Source organism: Lycorma delicatula, chromosome 1, assembly GCF_047948215.1.
Source record: "Lycorma delicatula isolate Av1 chromosome 1, ASM4794821v1, whole genome shotgun sequence".
In the NCBI taxonomy this organism is placed as follows: domain Eukaryota; kingdom Metazoa; phylum Arthropoda; class Insecta; order Hemiptera; family Fulgoridae; genus Lycorma; species Lycorma delicatula.
Window position 1 is genome coordinate 114,645,490 of NC_134455.1, and position 25,812 is coordinate 114,671,301.

General features: G+C 32.6%; 1 protein-coding gene across 1 annotated transcript in view; it reads left to right on the plus strand.

The window, feature by feature from the left end:
• The first annotated feature begins 8,717 nt into the window (after positions 1-8,717).
• The window catches only part of LOC142321454 (facilitated trehalose transporter Tret1-like), a 124,939-nt gene continuing 107,844 nt past the window's right edge, over positions 8,718-25,812 (plus strand). The window contains exon 1 of the mRNA XM_075359553.1: positions 8,718-9,384. The gene's annotated coding sequence lies outside the window, so the exon portion shown is untranslated. The remainder of the gene's footprint in view (positions 9,385-25,812) is intronic.

Here is a 25,812-nt window from a genome sequence, read left to right on the forward strand (position 1 = left end):
CTCTCTGTAAATTAATTTTTCAAACAAGACATTTATATTAAAATTATATACCTTTAGAATACTGTACTTCATTTTCTGAAGAATCTTTTGCAGTTAACTTGTGGCACTTTCTCTAGAAGAATCTGTGCTAGTAAATTTAGAATTTATGCCCTTGCTGTTGGTGCTTTTACCAACAATTATGTTTTGAAAGAATTTTTTAATAATTGTTTTTTTCTTGAAATTTGGTTTCAATGAGAAGCAATAAACTCAAAAGGCATAATTAAAACCCCAAGCAAATGTTTTACCGTACAAATATACTTCTCTGAACTACATTAACAAAACAAATCAGACACATCAATATAGAAACAAAACAAATCAATCAGACCTGTCATCGGCTACACTGCCGCCCCTACATAAAGACTAACTACACAAAGGGACAGAACCATTAACTCATATAAAAAGAACACAATATACATAGAATACATAAAGAGCACAAATAACCTTTTGATAACATTAAAGATGAACTTATTCTACACAACTCAATACTTATATTTTTTCGTACAGCTGTTCTCTATATTAAAATATCTGTAAAGGAAACCATCATCATTACTGCATGAGTCAATAAAAATTTACCGTGCATCACCATACATAACAAAACAAAATTAGTTGATGAACAACGATTACTACATTTAGGAAGTCCTAAAGTGAGTTCATCTATTTCTAGTTTCCTAGTTTAAATAATTCCACAATCCTTCAAACATTCATGTATTACAAATGAAAAACATGCAGAAAAAATTATATCCTAGCATATGTATGCATATTATATTGTATTTTATGTATTATCATTTGTATTATATTGTACGTTGATGTAGGATATAAGTAAAATTATATCTTCCTCACATCTATAAAAAAATGACTATCCCAGTTTACATTTCACTAATAATATTATCATAATAACTAAATAAACAATTATTACCAGGAAATACAAATATATATATATATTCATTGATATGCAGAAAGACCAACATTATACATAAAATGAAGTAATTAGCTTTAGAAAATAGGCTTTTTAATATATTAGTACTGTCTATTTCACTCATTTTAATTTGTGATTAACTTAATTTACTTGAGTGACAAATTGTGTTATTCAAATGTAAGAATATTTTCTTTTAAAATTCCATCTCTAATTTTCATAAAAATGAAAACTAAATGAAGAAAAAAATTTAAAACATTACATCTTTACTGAATTAAAAACAAAATGTTAGGAATAGGAACTGTGGGAACATGACAGAAAAGTTTACTTCAACAAAGGAATGTATGGAGCAAGCTTTACATGCTTTCTATATACAGATTCTGTTTCATAATAATTTCAGTTTTTAATATATTATTTATAAATCTTATACAGACATATGCTTATGCGTGCAAGGGAGCATTTTACTTAAAGTTACTGACTTGGATATCACAAGAATGGGTAATAATTTTAGGATGAGTTTGTTTTTCACAAACAACTTTATCAGTCTGATATTGTACCTGAGCATTCTTTTCTTGAAATGGCAGTTTCATAAAGGATGTAATAACTTTATTTTGTCACGATAATAATTTCAACTATGCCTTCCTAAGAGAATTTTCTGAATAAACAGTGACACCACCTTAAATACTCTAATTTGAAAGTTAGTCATCTACAATAATTTAGAATTTTATATTCTGTGACACTGTTAAAATACCTACGTGAAGATGAACAATGAACCAAGATGAATACAAAAAAAAACTACAATTGAGAAAATTTTATTTTAATAAACATAGACTTGAGATAAAAATTTGATTAAAAACAAAGATTAAACTAATTAAAATGAATTAAGTTTTAAGGAGCCTGAGACACATATATATATATATATATATAGATCAGTTCTCCTTTTATTTCTCAGGATTTCTAGAATAAAACTGTTGCGATTCTTCCATTTTATTCCATCACAATTTGCAAGAATTACAGTGGTATATGAATTAAAACTGTAGATGAATGAGAACACCTGCCCTTTTGTCTTGATAAATTTTTCCGCTGTTATGACTTCAAAATGACAAATATAACGTTTGCCCTTCTCACTTAACTGTTTTTTCTATTCCTGGACTTGTAATTGTACATGTAACAAAGGCAAATATACAAATTCTCCATTCTTAAAGATAGCCTATCATTTTTTACATTATTTTAAGAGAAACTTAAATTATATTCATTGTACTTTTACAAGTATTACTTCTGAAAGAATGTATTTTGTTTGTTGTTAATAGCTAAATTTTAAAATAAATATTGTTGAAATATAATCAGCAGATTAAGAGATGTCTTTTCATAAATTTGTGTGTTGCTGTGCTGCAATAAATTTATATCAAGTAAATCAAATATTACAACAATTTAAGTTTGAGGAGATTTATTAAAAAATAAATTATTCAGAAGAAAACATGATTTTCTCCATCTTAAGCAGTAAAAAGATGTACACAATCAAAAGAAATAAATAATCGCAATAAATATTTAATTGTTGTTATACGTAATTTGTTTCAGAATATTCCATTGATTTTACAGTTTTAATTATTATATATTATTTTTTTAAAAACTACCTCCTTATCTAGATGTAATTGTAAACTTAAACTTATTGGCAATTTAATTTTTTTAGAAGTATTTTAATTATTATAATTCTTTTACTGTAATTACAGTAAACTTATATTTAAAGCATTTTTTTAACGAAATGATGTCACTGTTAATCGTACTATGATTATTTTTACTTATTCTTGTTTTTTTTTTTTTTTTTTAATTTTGATAATAGTATTTAGATAAATTTTATTACAGTATTTTTCAGTATTATAATTATTTCATCGTTTTAATAAGCAGTAGTTTTTATCATACTAAAAAATTATAGTATATCAATCAAAATTATATGTATAAGATATGTTCAAGCCGTGATACATATAGGTTCTATTCTTCAAAACTCATATAAAAAAATTAACATGATTCCTGAAAATATGTAGTAAATTTTATTAGTCTTGTTCAAACAATTTATGTTAAGTGTTTGGTAATTTACGCTAAGATCAAATCAGATAAAAACAAACCATAGCACTGTCTGCCTTTGATAAACTGTTAAAGGGTTTTTTTTTGTTTTTTTTGCTTTTCATGAAAGACGTGAATAAAACATTGAATATCATATTAAACTCGGTAAAGCATCTTTTGTTAGGTAGTACTTGATAATTTTCCAATACTTCAAAATAGCTGAGTTTTGATAAGTATTTATTTTGATTGATACAGTGATTTTAGAAATGAATACAAATTTTTATGTTGCAACCATAAAAAGTTGCGAGTAGATCGGCCAATAAACTGTACAACACATAAGATTTCAACATCTAGAACGACTGGAGATTATGCATCTTATTGTTATATAAAAGACTTATATTTTTTTACGCGTTTTCCTCACTAGTATTTGGATCAAAATCGACTATGGGATATGTCAATGAGATATGGATATTTGTGTTTAGTTTAGATGTATATTTTAAAATTTATTATTTCATAACTAACAGTTCACAAAGAAACGGTTAAAAACAAAGTGTCCTTTAAAATTTTCATTAGTTCAATCGGGCAAGTAATCGTTTTCAAATTGCTTTTTATCTTTACTTATTGGCAAATAGAAGGAAAATGAGGAAATGGTAGAGAAAAATAGGAATGACAACGGAAATAAGAAAGGAAAGAAGTTATTGCAAACGAAAAGAGAAGCTCAGGATCAAGAAAAGAGGAAAAAACTGTCTTGAAGCCTGTCGCAAGTCAGATCCACCAAAAAGAAAAGAAGAATGGCAAATAATCATCGACTTTAAATATTAGTTTCCATTCAGCAATCTCATATTTTTTATCTAGATTTTTCAACAAATCTTCGTTGCCCCTTTTTTACATATTTTGATTTCATTTTTATCGGGTGGTGAACCAAGTTACTTTATATGTTTATTGTAAAAATTTATTTGAATTTTTTAAATACGGCTGTTTTTTTTTAATCCAAAAACGTGAAAAAATGATTTCATGCTGTATGCTTTTACTAAAAGTTTGATATATAAATAGTAAAATTCTTCAGACAATTTTAAAATGATTAATTTTCCTTATTTTCAATGTAGATTTGAGGGAATCTAAATTGAGGAAATCTTTTTTACGGTCTTATTTTTCTACGGTATCACAAAAGCAAATGTAGAAAAGCAATTGATTTCAGTCAATATGTATTTATGTGTTTTTTAATCAAGAAAAGGGAATCATTTTGACCAAATTCGCTTGATAAAAACCATTTGTCTCTTTTAGTTTATTTCTTATAGTAAATTTTGTCTTGTGGGTTTGAGCAATTGTCTAGCCACTTCATCTTGTATTGATATAATTTATATCTAAAAAAAAAATATATAAATAAAATAAAAGGAATATCTTACAGCTTATACGAGTATTTATATTCCGTTAATTTAATTAATCGGGGTGCAAATGCTTTAACTATGTTAAGAAGCACTGTATAAAAGATATCATTTGAAGAAGCTCTTTAAATGAAAATTTGTCTACGTCTAAACGTATTAATTCAATGGTAATAAAATAAATTTTAAATGAGATGTCAAAAAGAGTTTACATCAAGCTTAACAATTTTATTACGACGGTTGTGATTGGAGATAAATGTTTTACAGGTACTATTAATGTTTTCATAGAACGTTTTGGTAAAACTGCTTTTTTGAAACGTATTCTATTGAATTTTTTAATGATTTTTTCAATTTTTGGAAAAACCATTTTACATAAACTGTAATTTTTTTTAAATTACTGTATCAATACCAAACAAAAATTATTTAAGAAAACAAAACAACCTTTGCAAGTCAGTACAACTGGTTACAGCTACAAAATTTTTGAGTATTTTTTTTACACACAACATTGGATTTAAGGGAAACAAACTATTATAATTTCAATAAATTTGTAACTATTTATTGATTTGAATTCCAGTAAACAAAATTTCATTTACACGAATTTCAAGAGATGAAAGATCATCTTCAAACGAGAAAAATGTTAGACATTTTGGTGATGGGAGTAAAGAAATTAACTTCAAACCTAAAAAACGTGTCTTTTGTCATCGAATTTTTCTATTTTACTTTGGATATCAAAGTAAAATACTTCTTCTTGAAATATGAAGAAGAAAGTACTGGGTGATTCAGGAAAAAAGGGAAATAACTGGGAGCTAATTTTAGAACTTGAAATAAAGAAAAAAGTTTAAAAATAAGAGTATGTCTCAAAACGCCTTGTTATCGACTTACAGCTAGCAAAATATTTCGCTCGGATTTCAGTCCTCCGGTGAAGTGAGGTAATACTGAAATTTTTATGGGGTTATATAAGTGATAAACTTGATAGTTTCTTATGTTTTTGACCTGAAAAAATAGGCCCCAAAACTGTATTCCCCGCAGTTATCATGATATCCAAAGTAAAATAGAAAAATTCGATGACAAAAGACACGTTTTTTAGGTTTGAAGTTAATTGTAAGTAATTTAACAATGTAACATTGTTACATTGTTAAATTACTTATAATTGCATAAATTTTATTTTCAAAATTTGTAGAAAATTTAAATAAGTGTTTATGAAAATTGAATAAGTATTCATGCATTCCAATATTTTGCTGTTGGAGGAGCAGGTTTTTGGAAGGGTCGATTCTGTGTTGACGATATATTCTCTTTAAAATTATTAACAGAAAAAAGAGACGGGAGTTTAATTTACAGGCGCCCTGTGTCTTCATTGTTTATCAAAAGGCTTTTGATTCACTTAAAAGGTCGTTTCTGTAGAGTATTATAATGGGAGTATCTAAATACCCATTTCCTTTAAACCGCCAGTAATTTTTATTCTTCTCCTTCTTATTTTTTGTATCTTTTATTGACCTTCCTAGCACTGTTTTAATTAATTTTTTGCTATATTCTTGTTGAGTGACCTCATTACTTATTTTTATCATTCTGAGTCCCAGTTTTTTAATTCCTTCAGTCTTTTCTTCCTCATTTTTTTAGGTTCCATGTTTTACATGTGTAAAGAAATAATATAGACACAACAAGATTCCTCTTCAAATCTAATTTCATCTTATAACATTAACTGTTTCTATTAAGTTCTTTGTCAGCCATTGTTATTATTGTTTTTATTTCAATTTCCCTTTGCAGTCATCTGTTTACTTAAGTATTTGTGCTGTTTTAATCGTTCAGTTCTGTCTTTTTGCTCAGACATTTACTTGCTCATCTTCTATCTTCTTAACTTTGGTTTTTCTTATAGTAATTATCATGCCATATTCTATCAGAAATCTAATTTTTAAATCATCTGTTTACTATTATTGATGTTATCTCATAAAACTACCATCTGTAAACCCTACACAATTTATTATCCTTTTTACACTGATTACTTCATGATTTTCTAAAGAATTTTTGACAGTATCTTAAATACGCATATTTATGAAGTTGGTGAAAAGTAACTTTCTTACGTTTCTTCTCTTAGTAGATCAAATAATTAAGTTAGAACAACCTTCATTTCAAAAGTCTTTATTCTAAATCAGATAAAATTTTTTATCAATATTCTCTCTTTCCAGTCTATTTTTGGCCTCTTAAATCTGTATTAGTTTATCCATTTGGTTTTTTACATATCTAACCTATCTTTTAACTATCTAATCTTTATTCAATGGGGGAAGGTCAGAATAATCAAATTGATGGTTTTTAATCCATTTTCCCATCTGAAGAAACAATTTATACTCACCATTGAGAATTAAATTGCTTGCAATTGGCGAGTATATGATTCAAACTGATCCCTTGAGGCTTAACTTGAATGTGAATTATTAAAAAAACTGCAGGATAGAGGTAAAAATAAAAATAAAAGTTCAACAAAGTTCACTGATTTATGGGGTTTGATATTAACTCATATTATTAATAAATAAATTTCCAAATTCAACTTTTTACTGATTTAAGGATTTTACAAAATTCATCAATCGACTTGTTCAAAACAGAGATTGATCCTTAATCCTTTTTAAGGGTTTTAGTTCTTGGGTATTTTAGATTTTTAGGGTTTGTTAGTAAGTAAAGTAAGTAAAGGAAGTATTGTAATCGCGAAAAATTTAGTTTTCAGATTTCAACGGAAATATCTATTTTGACCTTCCCTGAATCCATTTAACTAGTTTCAGCGTGACGTCTGTACGTACGTATATATTTCGCATATAACTCAAAAACTATTGGCCGTTGAATGTTGAAATTTTATATTTACGACTGTAGTAACATCTAGTTGCGCGCCTTCCCATTTGATTGCAATCGACTGAGCCAAAAAAGCCCAAAATTCAAAACTGGAGTTTTTTTAACTCCAGTAATAAGCCCTCGTTGAGAACTTTTTCATAAGTGGTATTTATTTTCATTGGATCCAGAGTTATAGCCAAATAAAATTTTAATAAATGGAAATATTTGAATCTAATATCGGTTCCAATCCGATTTCATATGCAGATATTTTATTTTAACTTTTTTTTTAATTAAATATTTTGGTCTATTAATAATTATTATTTGATTGTAAAACAAATTTTAACAATAAATAATAATTCAATTATAACAATATAAAAAATTCAGAAGTTATTAGTGAAATAAAATTTTATGTACTTTTCATTTTAATTCAAAAAAATTTACAATCAGAGGTTAATAATTATTAATAAATCAATAAAATTAAAACAAGTTTAAAAAATATACGTATGAAGGCGGATTCGAACCGATGCATGCATGGCTACGAATCCGACACGTCTCACTTGCACCACATATCTACTTGACCAACGTGAAACAAAATTAAACTAATATAAAATGCTAAGGAAATTTTTAGGGCCTTTTTTCTTGAGTATGATTGAATATTGCGGGTTGTATTTTGTGATGAAGACACGTAAACAGTGTACTATTCACACACGCAATACGGTTCAATTTGGCGTTCCGAAGCCCGTGCCTTCCCCTTGTTAGCTACAGTAATATGGATCGTAGGTGTGCCTTATACTGATTTAACTTTTTATAGAAAAAGGTCACTGTAGTTATTTTCTTTCAGAATTAGAAATAATTTGCTTACGAAAAACGATTTTTTTAAGCATTAATTACGATCTTGTATATTAGAATAATTCTATTTAAAAATTGTTTTACCTTTTACACATTCTCAAAAAACGAATAGCCATAGAATATTAAAATTTTGTGTTTAGGACTGTTGTAACATCTAATTGTGCACCACCCTTTTTGATTGCAATCGACTGGGCAATCGACATTTAGAATTGAATGTTATGTTGGTAATAACCATGTATATTATATATGATTATTTAATATTAATTGAAAATTATAATTTATAACTGTTTTATTTTTGGATTTTCTTAGCAAAATCTTCTAAAAATTGTACATTTATTTAAAAAATAATAATTTTATTAAATTATTTGACAGAAAAAAAATAGCGGACATACCGGAAACAACTTAAATACTGTTTAATTTTTAGCAAATTCATAATAGTACTGTATTATAATTTTTTTTAATTTTTATTCTAAATTAATCAAAAACAGAGGGTTTTACAATTTAATGAGATGAAAAAACACACATGCGCAGGTGCGTATATGCTGATATGAAGATGTAAATATTATAAACGAGTGTAAGCGTAAAGAATTAAATCGATTAAGGTTGTAATGGATATAACCTTGGATGAGTATATATCCTGGTGATGAGATGTGAATGTTATAAGCGAGTGCACGGGCGTAAAGAAGTCTATTAATTGGATTAAGGTTGTAGTGGGCAGTCTTAACCGACAAATTCTACGGATGAAGTTGAATACTTAATCCGTACACTCGTATAAAGGAATAATTATTGTTTTAAATAAAATTAAACTGTTGAAAGGAAAGGTTAAATATGCGAACAACATATGAGTTTAGAGAATTTATAATTTTGTTTTGTTGCAATAAAGAAATCGCTCGACCTCCAGCAAGGCTGACAGTACGTTAACTGTATCAGTAGTGAGTTAGCTATCGTAAGTATCCGGCTCCCTGCGCGACGTGTCAGGTGATTACCGATATAACATTTACCAATATGTGTTTAATTTTGTCGTAACTATGTGTTGTAAAGTTCCTAACACAATAATTTTTGCAAACATCTGTTAACTGTAATTTCGCAGAACGCTGATTTGAAATCAGTTTCAAATTACATTTGAAATTTTGTCAACGAAATATTTTTAATTTCTCAGAAGAATTTGAAATACCACAGTAGTATGTTTTAAGCTCATTAGGGTTCAGTTACCGGTATTATTAATTAAATCATTCGGCTGAAACAAGATAAGATCAAAATAACAGCTGATTAGTCTTACAACTTACTTTTTATGATTTACTACTCTGAAATAAATAAACGTATATGGTAAGTAATAATTGTTCTTTAATAGTAAGTAATTAATCATAGAAGTGTAAGTACTTACTTTTATTCTTCCGTCTTCAAATGATTACCGTATCAAATTACTCTAAAAAAAAATATTCTATTTGATTTATGTTACTTTAAGCACACATATTCGACGGCCTCCGTGGCGCGAGTGGTAGCGTTTCGGCCTTTCATCTGGAGATCCCGGGTTCGAATCCCGCTCAGGAATGGCATTTTCACACGCTAAAAAAATTGTCATTCATCACATCCTCTGATGTAATACCTAACGGTGGTCCCGGAGATTAAAAAAAAAATCGCACATGCGTACGCAAGGCCTCACTCGCACACAAAGAAAGCCTGCAAATAAACTTTAAATTACACAGGGGAATTACACAGGGAATCTTTTTAATTACAACATTTAAAATTTTGTCCGCCTATAATTTATAGCTTAATTTACCTGTGACGACAGAAAAATGCTCAATAAAAGTATATTTTGTTTAAAATTATTACGCAAGTCATTTCTGATTATTTATTTTTATTTTACAATTGTGTAATATCCATTTTTTTAAATTTTTTAAAAATATTTTCCGTTTTGTTAGCGGAAATTTGTAACACTAAATTTGGTTTCAAAAATGTTTCACATCACAAAAAAATAAGGTGTTTATTGTTTCCATTAAAGATGCTTTTCTGACAAATGTCAGAAACCTGCTGTTTCTTTAAAAAATTCGAATTTTTCTAACTTTTCTTTGTTTTATTCACCTTATCTTATACCATTTTGTCCAGTATTAAATTCTCTAGAAGTTTTGTTTAAAAGTTTTACGTATCCATTACCCATTTTAAAAGTTATTATACGTCAAAAAAACTGGATTTTTATCCGAATTTATTGATTTTCACAAGAGATTTTTCAAAAACTACTAAAAGTACGGTTCTAGGACCTACTTTATTAGTTTTCAGGTCAAAAACCATAAGAAATCACTAATTCTGCCCCTTAATTAACGTTCTAAAAATGTCAAACGACCTCATTTCACCGGGGTAGCAGAAATCCAAGCGAAATCTTTCACTAGCCGAAACTCGCAAACGAAGCATTTTAGAAAATATGTTTATATGAACTTTTTTCATTACTTTTACGAGTAGAATACATTATGAAAGTCCCGGGAGAACTTTGTGATACACTATATACATATAAAACTAAGTTTTTGCGTCCGTTTCAGAATTATCATTAAATACATCTACCTTAACTTAATATTAAATGATATTAAGATAATAATATTAAATGCAATTATTTAGTTTTCTCTTAACATTTAATAGGCTGTTTTCAGTCAATTTTAATTTATATAATAAATCTTTTTTTTGTCTTCTGTAATTTGACTGGTTTGATGCAGTTCTCTAAAATTACTTAGCTAGTGCCACTCGTTTCATTTCAGTATTCCCCCTACATCCAACATCTCTAACAATTTGTTTTACATATTCCAAACGTTACCTGCCTGCACAATATTTCCCATCTATGTGTCCCTCCAATATCAAAGCGACTATTCCAGGATGCCTAATATGTGTCCTATAAGTTTGTCTCTTGTTTTAACTATATTTTTCCAAATGCTTCTTTCTTCATCGATTTGCCGCAACACCTCTTTCTTCATTTGTCACTTTATCCACTCGTTTGATTTTTAACATTCTCTATAGCACCACACTTCAAAAATTTCTAATCTTTTCTTTTCAGGTACTCCGATCGTCCAAGTTTCACTTCCATATAAAACTACACACCAAACATATACTTTCAAAAATATTTTCCTGACGTTTGAATTAATTTTTGATGTAACTAAATTATATTTTTGACTGAAAGTTCGTTTCGCCTGTGTTATTCAGCATTTTATACCGCTCCTACTTCGTCCATCTTTAATAATTCTACTTCCCAAATAACAAAATCCTTCTACCTCCATAATCTTCTCTCTTCCTATTTTTATATTCAGTGATCCATCTACATTATTTCTACTACATTTCATTACTTTTGTTTTGTTCTTGTTTATTTTCATGCGATAGTTCTTGCGCAGGACTTTATCCATGCCATTCATTGTTTCTTCTAAATCTTTTTTACTCTCAGCTAGAATTACTAAATAGTCAAAAATTGTAGCATTTTTATCTTTTCACCTTGCACTGTTACTCCGGATCTAAATTGTTCTTTAACATCATTAACGGCTAGTTCTATATAAATCATGTTTTATTACAATGAATTAGAAAAATGTTATTTTTTGTACCAATTTAAATTGTATTAACATTTTTTTATGATAAAAACTTAACAAACGTTTTTAGAAAAATATCTACTTAAAAAATAATTACAGTCAAAATTAAAAAATGAAATCTTTTTATAAATTTCAAAAAACAATTTTTTTTTAATAGAATAATTGAAAAAGTATTACTTTTTTAGCGATTTTTTTTGTAGTTACGCATACAAACAACCATGCATATTAAAATTATTAGATTTTTTTTTTGGCATTGCATTTTTTTTGTTGGCAGTGGTTTATATGAAATTTAATTTAAAACACCCCAATTTAATTCTAAATAGGAAAGGTGACAACCTTAATTCACTAATGTTGGTAGAAAAAAACCGGCAACAAAACATCATTTATTTATTTTTACTTTCCTGCCATCATAGCACTGGATCTGTACTGCAAGAGAGTATGGTAAGCTGCCAAAAAATGGGAGACGGGCTTTTTTTTTGCATTTCTCAAATATAATGATCCAAGAGCCCCAAAAACAAAAAAAAAGTGGGGGGGTAATGTTCGTTAGTATGTACGAATGTATGTGTGTTGGCGTGTTTTAAGCTTAATAACTTTTGACTGGATCAACTGATCTTGATGAAATATTGTAGAGACCCTCGTGTATATGAGGAAATCTGTTGGTAAAATTTTGAGGTCAATATCTTCAGGGAGATTGGTAGTTTTTGAAGTCAATTTTCTCAAAATTTTTCAAACACAATCTTACTTTATATTAAATTCAGTACATAATCCACCGGGTTAATCTATTGGTTAACTCGTCATCGCAAATCAGCTGATTTCGAAGTCGAGAGTTCCAAAGTTCAAATCCTAGTAAAGGCAGTTACTTTTACGCGGACTTGAATACTAGATCGTGGATACCGGTGTTCTTTGGTGGTTGGGTTTCAAATTAACCACACATCTCAGGAATGGTCGACCTGAAACTGTACAAGACTACATACACTTCATTTACATTCAGAACATATCATCCTCATTCATCCTCTGAGGCAATTCCGTACAGTGGTTCCGGGAGGCTAAACAGAAAAAAAAATTATTATATTTGTGCATGCGTATCTTTTCATTAAAAAAAACAGCTTATCCCAACATTTTCCCTTTCCAAAAAATCGAAAAAAGCTCTCTTTTTATTCATTACATATTTTTCAACCAAATTTTTTTATGTTTTCCTAGACATAGTAGTAGTGAAACTGACAAAAAAAATATTCTGGGGTAATACTGGGAGCGGGGGTGCTAATCAGTTTAAAAATATCGATATTTTGAATTTTTTTAAACTTTTGTTGGTTTATTTTCATGTACCATTATTTTTCCACCGTATAAGAATAAATAACTAATACCAGGAAAATATTGTTGTCAGCTTCTTTCTTATATAGTATTGTTGTCTTATCTTAAAGTCTTTTTTGTTGCTTTCAAAGTCTTTAAAAACTTTCTTATTAATCTGCTACCATACCGACATTAGTGACTTGAAATTTCACCATTCCTAATTACAATTAAATGAAGCTATGTTTTTAAATTAAATTTCATAAAAACATTTACTAATAAATCAGAGATCGATGCAAAAGTATTAAACTTGGAGTAAGAAACAAAAGCGATAAATATAAAAGATTAATTTTACAAATATTCTACTACTATTCATCATGAAATAGCTTTAATTAACAAAAGTTTTTAACAATATTTTTAATAAATGAAATAATTAAAATTATTTTATACTTTATCATCAAAGATTGCTATACAATTTTCCAAAAATAAATCACAGAATTAATACATTCTATTAGAGGGTCTAAATATTTTTCATCAAGGTTCATTTCAAACGGTTTTACGCTAAACTAGTGATCAGTCTGTCGGTCAGAGTTTACTTTAATTTCCACTAATAATAAGAAATCCCTAAATTATCAGGAAATATGTTGTTGTGCTCCTTTTTGAAAATTTTTCTTCAGCATAAATTGAAAATAATCGAGAATTTAGTGGGACGAAAAACTAGAGGATTCCTAAACTTGAAAATTTATTTTCTTCATCTGTGTGAAGAGTCTAGTCAACAGGAGTTGAATAAAAGTTTCAGAAAGATTTTCAGGGAAATATTTATATATATTAGTAAAGTGAATAATTTTATTTACATTTGTTTGTTTTCTTTTTTTTGGAGGATATTTACAATAATTTTTATCTCCTATCAAAATAAAAAGTACGTATGATCTCGACATCATTCGTTTAGCTATTTTTTTTTCTTTTTATTTAATAATCTTTGCAAATAAATATCTAATAGAAAGAATAGATGCAAAGTGGTTTGTATCTCTAATCCCAATTTTTTTCTCGAATAATATGCAACAGAATAATTTAAGTGTTGAGAAATGAAGCATCGCTTATAAATTTATTTAAATAATATGCCTTTCTATTTTGTACTCAAATATTAAAAATAATCTTGAAGTAATTACAGTAAGATTAGGTTAGATGCATTTATCTGGCTTTTTCTTAAAGTTAAGATAAGTCACGTAGCTTTGATTTATTTAAAATTTTTACTTTAAATAATCTTGTATAATTATAAGTTAAGAAAAAAAAAAGGTTATAGTACAATATAAAAATATCGATTTTTTTTTTAATTAGTAATTATTTTCTTTTTAACTTTGTTTTAATAATTTTTATAGATGTTAAGATTATTCATTAATCTTTATTTTTTATTTATGTTTTCTGGAATGCTGGAGTACGTATTACTTTTACACTAAGTTTTTAAACCAGTTTTCCTGAATTTTCTAGTAAAACTGCTTTGAATATCATTGTATCAGTCTCTATGTATTATTGCGTCATAATAATCCCTCACTAAGTAACGATGATTTCAAAATAAATAAAAAAATATGATGTGGGCACCACATGACTTCCTTGTACGCCTATTAAATTACATATACACTAATTTCTAAAATGAAAAAAAAAAATTTTATTTCATTAATAACTTATGATATTTTGTCATTTTCTTTTTTTATTGTTATTATTGAATTATTATTTATTTTAATTTTTTTTTTACAGTCAGAGGTTAATAATTATTAATAAATCAATATATTTAAATTAAAAAAAAGGAGATGAAGTCTGATCCGAACCGATGTGCCTTCCCCTACTGAGATCCAAATATTTCATTAATTAAAATATCATTTGGCTATAACTCTGGAACCAATGAAAATAAGTACTGCTTATGAGAGCTTATTACTGCAGTTAAGAAAACGTCCAAAATCCAAATTTTTGTTTGGATTTTGGGCTTTTTTGGACACTTTTGGTCCAGTAGATTGTGGTCAAAAGAGGAGGTGACAATTAAATGTTATAACAGTCCTAAATCCAAAATTTCAACATCCTACGGCTAATCGTTTTTGAATTATGCGAGATACATACGTGCATACATACATACGTACGTAGAGACTTCACGCCGAGACTAGTCACTGGATTCAGGGATGGTCAAAATGATATTTCCGTTGAATTCTGAAAACCGTAATTTTTCGCGATCACAATACTTCCTTTACTTGGTACAAGAAGGTAAAAATATTTTAAAATCATCAAAAAAGATGTAATTTTGGGTAGCAAAATATCATTCTGAGGGTTGTCTAAAGGAACATACTTAATATTTTTTTTGTCCAGAATTAAAAATGGAATGTTTGTTCACTCTTTAACAACATAACGTCTGTTGCATGACTTTTCCACAAATATAAGTTACAGCTCTATTTCTGTAAAGCCACCTTGCAGACCGAGAAGAATATCAATAAATTTGAGGTAGCCACAGATATGCCATAAGTGAGCATCGTAATCGATTAGTTGCTCTGAGAGATTGAATGTTTTCAAAGAGGAATATATTTTTCTACGATGATTCTTTAGTTAATTGTGATTGGGATGATATTGTAAAATTGAGATAGCTTTGTTTTTACTTATTCTGCGGTTAGCCACAACCTTAATAATTACTTATATTTTTAACATAAGTTTTTAGATGCGTTAAGATGAGTTTCAGATCGTTTCTATTAAGCGAAAAAGTGGCATAGTAGGAATTTCCAATTAAAATAATTCAAAAACGTGGTAGAGCATTTTTGATTGCATTTTCTGTTTCAGCATAAAAAATACTTAGACGCCGATTATTAACGTATCTATTCCGAAAATCGGGTTTATCAATTATTATTACTGAAATTAAAATTATGAAATCAAACTCTTCTTTACAGCTCCATAACGACTAGGTATTTCATATATCTTAGTGTTTAAAAAAAATTTATGCAGATAGAAGCATTTATTTCGCATTTGAAAATTTATATCCATTAATATTTTAATCATCACATAACAACAGTGCCACCGATTTCAACTTAACTACATATGAAGTTAATGTTAAAATAACCGTAATATATTTTACTGTTGATTATAAAACGTTTATGGAAGGTCAGTCCCTTACTTAATACTTTAAAAAAAATCTGATTAATTACAAAAAATGAGTTTAAACAAAATAAATAAATGACAAAAAAACAAAACGTATAAAATTTTCAGTAACGTTGGTGGAAACATTTTTTAAATTTCAGTTGAGCTTTTCTTCTCTATCTGTTTAGCGAAACAATATTTTACTATATTTGCTCCCACAAAACTCATTTAAAAAAATGTTTCTTATTTTTTTTTTTAAACTGAAAAAATAATCTTAAAAATTTATTTGGTTTCGTTTTACGGAAGTAAACTTAATCGCATCTGGTCGCTGACGAGAACCTTTTAAAGCTAATTAGAAATAGAATTAGAACATATAACTGACTTCTGATGAGGGTTTTGATAGGACGCTACTGGCTAAAGGATTCAGAAGGCAAAATATTACTTTTAAGGATTTTTCAAGTTTTGAAAAATTCATTATTAAATTATTTTTCAAAATAATTTAATATTGAAATTTTTCAAAAAATATTTTACGAATTTAAAGTAAATAAGCTATTCTCTCAAAGAATATCAAGCTTTATCGTTCATAAGGTATGTTTTTTTCTAATTTGTCGGTAAAAATTTTTATACACTTTTACGCCATTTAATTTTTGTTAATATCTTCTTCGTATTAATCTTTAGAATTTTTTTTTATATGATGTTTAAATTATTACTTTTAGTTATTTTAATTATTTCGATTAAACGAGACAAATTTCTTTGATTTTTCTGTACGTATATTATTCTAGTCACTTTCGTTTTACCCCCCCACGTTAAGTTTAAATATTTTTGGTTTTCGGTTATTATAAGCTTACTGTTGGTTTTAGACATCGGGTAAGTTTGATCAGAAAACTTTGACGAGTAAGCATATTTTTTTTTTTGGAAATAGCTGGTCGAATATTAAGAGGACTGTGCTGCTGGTTTTTAACAAATACGTCATCGTAAATATTATTTCAAGAAAAGAAGAGAAACTTTTTTTAGCCTATATCTGTTACACTCATAAGCAGTGGCGGCTCGTAGCTAAAATTAGTGGAGGTGCTGCTCCAGAACATTTTTTCTGGGCCTTTTCAAGGCCATGGTTAAAGTTTTCTGTAAAATAAAAGAACTGAAAAAAATGAATCAAATAGAATAGCTGGAAGCAGAATAATAATCTAATTCTACACTTTATCACATTCAAGAATATGATACATACGGTTTTTAAGCACAATGTTTTTAATCTATTCGTTTTAACCGAATAAATAATGAAATGTCAATACAGATAATATTTTTTAGTATTATTAAATAATAACTTAATAAAATATTCGCTTAAAAACACTAACGTCCAACGGTGCTTAATTTAAATTCTATGTACACAGAAACAAATACATAATTATTTTTTACTAATTACGTTCTCTTTTGCCCTTCCAGTGTGTTTTTGGATAGATTTCGCAAACAAAGAGCCCTTGCTTTCCGTCATCTTCTGATCGCTACTGAAAAAACAACTAAACCGCTTTGATATTCCACCGACTTAACTAGAAAAGGGAACGAACAAGAAATGTTCCACACACACGCGGTTAAAAAAAAACTACCTTCCACCAGCACGCCAGGGTCGGCACTGGGGGAGCGACAGTTCTCTCTCTCTCCGTCGCAGCCTCGCGTGCAGCTTCCTATGTGCGCATGCGCACAACAGCAAACACCACGCCGCTGGAATCCTGAAGCGCACAGTTCCATACAAAGATTTTCGTATCTTTTTCATAAACTGGGGGATGGCTGCTGAATTAGCTTAAGGATTATATATTGTAGAAGTATAAAGAAAAAAGGAATCATATTAAATGTTATCGACAATATCAAGTGGAAATAGGGAGTACTACAGTTCCACAGTGCTTATACGCGAGCCGCCACTGCTCGTAAGATATTTTTATAACCATCACTAAAAATAAGATTAATTATGTTTATCCCCAGCCATTCGATCTCCAATTCAAGTGACTGCAAATATTAGCCAGCTAAAATTATTACCAGAAAAACTTAAATCTAATCATCAGCAATTAAAAGTTATAATTATTAAATTTTATAATTTTTAATCATTATTACATTTTAATAGGTTTTTATTTTATCATAATGTACATTATTTTAACTGTTCTACAATACCGGTAAGTAACAACGAAGAAATATACTATTTACATTAGATATAGTGCTAAGGACCGATCGCTTTCTCCTTATTCTAAATAAGGAGAAAGAGCGTAAGTATCTACAATAGAGCGTAAGTGTCTAGTCACAATATGCATTATGAAAGTAAAAATGCTTCCTCTAAGCTATAATTAATTTTTAACTGAGTGCTCTCTATTTAATAGATTCATATAAGTATTTCTTGTTGGTTTGTGAGTTCGACGTGACTAGAATATAAATAAGAAATATCAGTAAAATGCATATTTTTAGTCATTTAAAAAGTGGTGTGTGCGCGTTACCTGCGTGGTTTTTTAATTGCACATGACCGTCCACGGTTTAGTCATTTCCCTGGACCGAAACGACTGTATAAACACTAATTCGGCATATTCATTTATCATTTTCAGGTTTAGATCGTTAATAACTTCTGATATTTTTTCATATTTTTTTTTATTTTTTTTTTTTTTGAGGATTTAGGGGCATCGACTACTTGGGTCATTAGCCCCTTCCCACTTAAAAAAAATTAAAAAATCGTCAAAATTTCACATTCTGATAACTTTCGAATCCAAAAAAGTTTACCGCCTAGGCTTTTCTTTCGGCCATCCTTTCTTGCACCTTTTTTCCATTCTGCGAACGGCCTCAACTTCCGATGACAGTGTGTCTGAGGCCTCGGACATGGCATCTTCTTTTCTTTCTGATGCCAATGACGTTCGCCGGCTAACATCTTGTGATGAAAGCTTCGTTGGTGCTGTAAGCATCGTTGCAATTGAGTCTAAACTCGCAAGCGATGCACTTTCGACGGCTGATGAGCTGGATTTGATCTCTAATGGAGTGCTGGGTCCAGCTGATGTTGATGCTCTCGCTGAAGCTGTTCTTTGAGCTTTTGGAGGCTCCATTGTTGCAATTCGTATATTGTCTGTGTCTGTTGCTTTTTCAATAATGACTTGCACCTCCATTTTGGTAGACTCAGACTTTTCCGGTACTCTTGGAACAATTTCTTTAGTCTTATTACTAGACGACGGAATGATCTTTTTTCCTTTTTCAAGACTTTTATTTAATACGTCAGTTGGTGGCGTTATAATCGCTGGTTTTTCTAGTTTTTTAGGCTGTGCTGATACGTCTCTTGAGTCAACGGCGTCAGTCCGGGTATGAGCCTTCTCATGTTTAGTTGGTTCTATGCGATGAGTCGACTCAATCTTGGAATCAATGATTCTTTCTATCATTGTCGCAAGACTTGGTGCCATCGTGTTAAGCAACTGCTCCACATTAATTTTAGATGTGGAAGGAGCAGCCGCTGCTTCTGCATAAGAAGTTGATGGTCGAGGTGTACGCTGATTAACAATTTTCTTCGCTTCAGGGTAACTGACCTTTTGAACCGTTTTAACTTCCTGAATGGCCGTTTCTAATTTATATATAGGGCAGTTCCTTGAACGACAGTTGTGGTGCCCTTTACAGTTAACGCAGATTGGAGGGTCTTTACGTGGGTCATCCTCATGTGTTTTCACTCCACATATACATATTTCCTGCGCTTCACATCTAGCTGCTGTGTGTCCGAATCGTTGACACTTAAAACATCTCATCGGCTGCAGAATGAATGCCCGTACATCAAGCCGATGGATGCCAGCTCGCACCTTTTCAGGAAGGTTCGGCCTATTAAATGTTAAAACATGCGAGGCCGAAGGAAGAACTTCACCATTTCTTTGCATGGTTAGTCTGCGACACTGAGTCACTCCCTGACTCGACATCTCTCGTACAATTTCTTCTTCTGTACAATTTAGAAGATCGCGACAAACAACAACTCCTCTGGATGAGTTAAGTGTGCTATGCGGTTGGACAGAAACCGCAAATTCACCGATCTTCTTCAACGCCTGGACTTTCTGGCTTTGCATGTCGTTGATAGTTTCGACGTGCAATCCATTAAAAGTCTTTCGGATTTCTTTAACAGGACCACCAGCACAATTAGCAATCTCTCTAGCGATTAAGAATGGACTAACTTTTTGGAAGTTTCCATTCTCCTTCGTAATAATTAAAATCTTGGCTTAGGTTCGTTATAGACAAATAAACTTTTCTTTAAGTCTTTACTGATTCTATCAGCATCTTTCTTTATCTTATCAGACTCCTTAATTTTTTCCTCTTCGCTTGTGGCGAATCGGAGGTTTCTAAACGAGGGTGTTTCCGTGCACCCTCTGCCACTTTTGTTTGTTGAAGTATGTTCATTGTGTTAATCCTTTCTGTAGCAAGGCAAACCGCTGGGGTACAACCCCACTCCAGGGTTACTAACCTTGGAGGTCCGATCCGGTACTCCGGTGGAACCGGCATATGTCCTGGCAGAGAGCGGATTCGCAATCTCTGCACTGACTCCAGGCTTCTACTCACCGAAGCTTTCAGAGCTCCCATGCACCGACATACATGGGCACCATTGCTACATGCTTGCCATCGCAGGGAGCACGTGGACAACGGAAGGGTCTCCGTTACACCTGGAATAACATTGACCCTGGCCGCCACATCGCCAGCTCTAAAAGTGGTATGAGTCCATTTCCAAAATCGTTTATTATTCCATTTCCTGCAGGTAGCCGAAAAATCCAGTCCGTTTAGTGACCTGAAGTTAGAAACAAGTCAAACGTAAAAAAGCATAACCGAGGAATTTACTCGGAGCCCCGTTAGCCAGCTATAAGTATTATACATAAGTACACCTGTTGCCGCCCTGGACGTGGAACATAGATGTGTTCCGGACGTGGGGATTACCTACCTCAGGGCATTATTATTATTATTCTCTTGGGCAAGCCCAGTAAAAAGCATCCTGGCCGGCCCAAAGGCAAGGCGCAGGAGCTATAACTATTGTTCTGACATGCATTGTATATGGTGAACTATTGAATACTATGGGTGAGATATATGAATGAGACAAAATACCAGATATGAAAATTTATGAACTGCCAGATGTTAACGGCCACCGTCCCCCGCCCTCAGCTCCACCTGATCGTCCCCTTCAATAACAGGCGTTATCTTATCGCTCGAGCTTGTGATGTACCGACGGAACAAGCGGCATATATCCAGCAACACAGCCTTCTGCATTGGTCGGAACAGATTTGCTGGTGCTCCAACGGATCTTAATGAATCATACAGAGAACGTGGAATCTCTCCCATCGCGCCTAAAACCACCAGGACTACCATTACGCTCTCCTGGTCCCAAATCTCTCTGACTTGATCTGCAAGATCAAGATACTTCACTAGTTTTTCCGTGTACTTCTTCACTATGTTGGTGGACAATGGGATTGTGACATCAATCAGGAAGGTGATCTTCTCCTGCTTCTTGGTCAGAACGATGTCTGGCCTATTATGCTCCACTGTCCTGTCCGTCAGAACAGTACGATCGTAGTACAGTTTATACTGATCGTCCTCTAATACAGACTGAGGAGCATACTTAAAATACGGGACTGAAACGGCAAGGAGACCTAGATCCAAAGCGAGTCTCTGATAAAGTATCTTCGCCACGTTGTATGCCGGACGTTGTACATGCCGGACTGTATATTCCCTTGGAGCTAAAAACTGACACCCGCTAACGACATGTTCGATGGACTCGTTGGTCGATCTACAAAGACGGCACGGATCAATGGTTACAGCAGGATGCTTAACGACATGCTTTCTGTAGCTGAGTGTGCTGACGACCCTATCCTGTATAGCAAATACAAGGCCCTCCGTCTCAGCAAACAACTCGGCATACTCCAGCCAGGCCACAGATGCATCTCGATCAACTGCTTCATCCAAAAGCGCCGCATAGTACCTCCCATGCAACTCCTTCGAACGCCACCTGTCCTTCACACTGATCTCGGAGAAGGTATCCTCAAGGGGCTGGAATTTCTCATCACTGAGGCGCAGTGGGGTTAGACTACTGTCTACTTTTTACTATAACCCCGTGGAGCAAGCTGGATTGGCTCTTCTCTAGGAAGTATTTTCGGAGATTCAGCAGCTGTTTTTCATGAACCTCCGCAAATCCACAACGCCTCTTCCTCCTCTATTCCTGGACAGGTGAAACCGCTCGACGGAGCTGCGTGGGTGATGGGAGCGGTGTCACAAGAACGATACACGCATCATTCTATTAAGCCCTTTAAGGTCTGTCCGCGTCCAATTTATCACGCCAAAGCTATAGGAAATCAACGAAACGGCAAATATGTTAATGGCCTTTAACTTATTAGAACCACTCAACTGGGAACCCATGACGGCTCTTACTCTACTCTTGAAGCCAGATGTAAGGGACTCTTTCGCTCGACTATGGCTAATTCCAATATCCTGCAGGAACTTATATGTCAAGGTACTTATATGTCTCACCACGCTGCATTGCATTCATGAGTGCAGGAGCATCCATCTGCGGCACTTCACATGCCTCAATCTGTGACCATTTTCCTCTCTTCATGGCATTGACTCCACAATTGTCAAGACCAAAATTCATGCATATGTCGACACTGAACCTCTCGACTAATTTGACAAGTTGCCGGACCCCTTTTTCAGTCTCAGAAATAAGCTTAATATCATCCATATACATGAGGTGGCTAAAACTGTACTTCCCAAGAGCAAAACCCTTCTTGGACTTCTGTAAGATGGAAGACAGAGGGTTCAACGCTAAGCAAAACCATAGAGCGCTCAAGGAATCGCCCTGAAAAATGCCTCGGTTGATCTGTGTTACTCCGACCTTAACGGGGTTCTTATCTGGAATAGTTAACAAAAGATTTGTGCACCACTTTCCCATAACGACACTTAGGCACTCAACGACAACGGGATCGACTTTATAGAGACGTAAGACCTCTATCAACCAGGAGTGCGGAACTGAATCAAAGGCCTTCCTGTAGTCTTTATAACCAGTATATAGGCTGCTCCGACTCTTTTTTGCCGTTACAGAGATAACGCTATCAATCACTAGCTGCTCTTTGCAGCCCCTACTACCCTGACGACACACTTTCTGCTCCTCAGCTAAGATCTGATGTCTCTCAAGATGCTTACTGATATTGGCAGTGAGAACAGAAGTAAAAAGCTTATATATTGCAGGGAGACAGGTAATAGGTCTGTACTTGGACGGGTCTGCCGTCGCAGTAGAAGATTTCGGGATCAGATAGGTCATCCCCTGGGTGAAAAAGGTCAGCATTAGACTTGCATCTCGCAAGATGGCAGAGTAAAATTCTACAAGACGCTTGTGAACAGAAGAAAAGAGCTTGTACCAAAAGTTATGCACTCCATCAATCCCAGACGCCTTCCAATTATGGGTTTTCCTAATCGCCTCTTGTACATCTTCTAGAGTGATTAAATGATCTACCATTGTCTGGACTCTATCAACTCGTTTTCCTTCCTTACGGATCCACCTTGCTCCATGTTATGCTGTGAGAAACACGACCAAAGCGGTTCCCAATATCCCAAGACCTCCTCACTAGTAGCGGACGCGTTCGTCTGAGGTTGTTGCTGAGGTGAAACCTGCAACTGCTTATAGAGCTCCTTTTGATTGGTACGGAACAAGTGAGCTTGTTCCCGGCGCATGTTACTCTGCCGAAACCGCCGTAGCCGACATGACAGTACCATCAATCGTTGCTTTAAAAAATCGAGGATTTCATGGCCGGTGGTGTTTTCCGGGTTCTCATACGTTCGGATTATCGACTCCGCCGCCGATCGGATCCTTCCACTGGGGTTAGCAGATGTTAATAAACTGGACAAACGACCAGTCTCTTTCCTCAGCTTATCGATTTTCCTACACAGTCTCTCCTCCCAAGGTGGACGCTGGGAACTCTTACGCATTGCAGCGACGATTCGCGGGCCATCCGCTTTGACTGCCGTGATCGCACCGATGTACACTAATTCATGGAGCTCAGTTATGGTACTAATATTAATTTTTCTTCAAGAATCTCATTAATAAGGCCCACTATGTTTCTCGTGCCGCGATTAACCCTCAGCCTTGGTATACGCTGTCTGGCCGACAGATCCATACCACCATACAGCATCTCTTTCTCTGCAAATTGATCGGAGAGGGGATTGTTGGCTCTTATCGCTTCTTCTACAGCACTTCCATCTGAAGATGGGCTGGACAACAACTGTAACTCCCTAGAAACACCAGCTCGGATTATCGCCACCACATCCGCAGGAACCCTATTAGACTTAAAAAGGGATCTGCGCTGATCCAGGATGTTCTGGACAGACTTACATCGTAGCTCAGCGAACTTCTCAACCATCGCTTGGTGCAGCGGAACACTATATGGTTTCATGTCCTATTCCATTTTTGTTATAGTTAGGTACGGTAAAGGAAGGCATTATGTTCATCTGTCCATTTATGCCGCTTCCTACCCTGGGATTCTACAGCACTGGGTGACTGAACTTCAGCCACAACAGAAGCCACAGAAGACGTTCCAGGCCTTGTGGTACCATTAGATGAGGCGCCGCCACTCGCTCCAGCACTCCTAACCCCAGACTGAACATCACAACGGCTCCGAAGGGTGTCAGCCCGCAACACCCTACCGTCCCGGTATTTATTCACATCGTTGTATTAATTTTCAAAACAAATGGGTAACAGGATAAGTTCCTGCGGGCAAGGCTCCGACACCTCTAGAAACGGCCGTCCCTAACATGGGAAACAGACGCCGACCAAACGCTACCCAATCTGGAACAGACGCGTTGGATTTAAAGTACCTGTTATGGTCCGCGGGTGGGCCTTTGAAGAACACCCCCTTCCTCTATCCGCCACCTTGAGGACGCGCCCAGAAGGGGGACAGGATCCCCCCTGGGTTATTATTATTATTATTATTATCGTAAAGTTTTTTTTTACAACCACAGGTTAATAATTATTAATAAATCAATATATTTAAATTTTAAAAAAAAGTTAAAAAAAAAGAAGAAGGAACTCTGATTCGAACCGATGTGCCTTCCCTTTGATCCAAATATTTCATAATTAAAATTTTATTTGGCTATTAACTCTGAAACCAGTGAAATAAGTACCTCTTAAGGTATATGTTTGAAAAGATATCAATAAGGTCCTATTACTGCAGCTGATAAAACGTCCAAAATCCAATTTTTTTTTAGATTTTGGATACTCTTGGTTCAGTCGATTGTAATCAAAAGGGAAAGTGCGCAACTAGGTGTTACAACAGTCCTAAATCCAAAATTTCATCATCTTACGGCAAATCGATTTTGAATTATGCGAGATACGTATGTACAGATTTGACGCCGAAACTAGTCAAAATGGATTCAGGGATGGTCAAAATGTTATTTCCGTTGAAATCTGAAAACCGAAATTTTTCGCGGTCACAGTACTTACTTTACTTCGTACAAGGAAGTAAAAAACGAAACACTATTTCAATTCAATTTATTTTTTGCCATCATAAAATAAATTTTATCTTTTTTACACTTATTTATAACAAAATGCAAAATGAAACGAACTTAAATATAAACACTGTTATGAGGAAATCCATAACTGCTGAGGAGTAACCGGAATGTTCAATGATACCTGTACAAATTTAATTATTTTAGTTTCTCGTAAGCTACATTTTAGCAAATTTTGACTTTTGTAATCCTTGTTTATGATTTTCCACAAGCAAGGATATTTCCTGAATTACCAATACACTAATTAAATTTATTCCTCAATAACTAC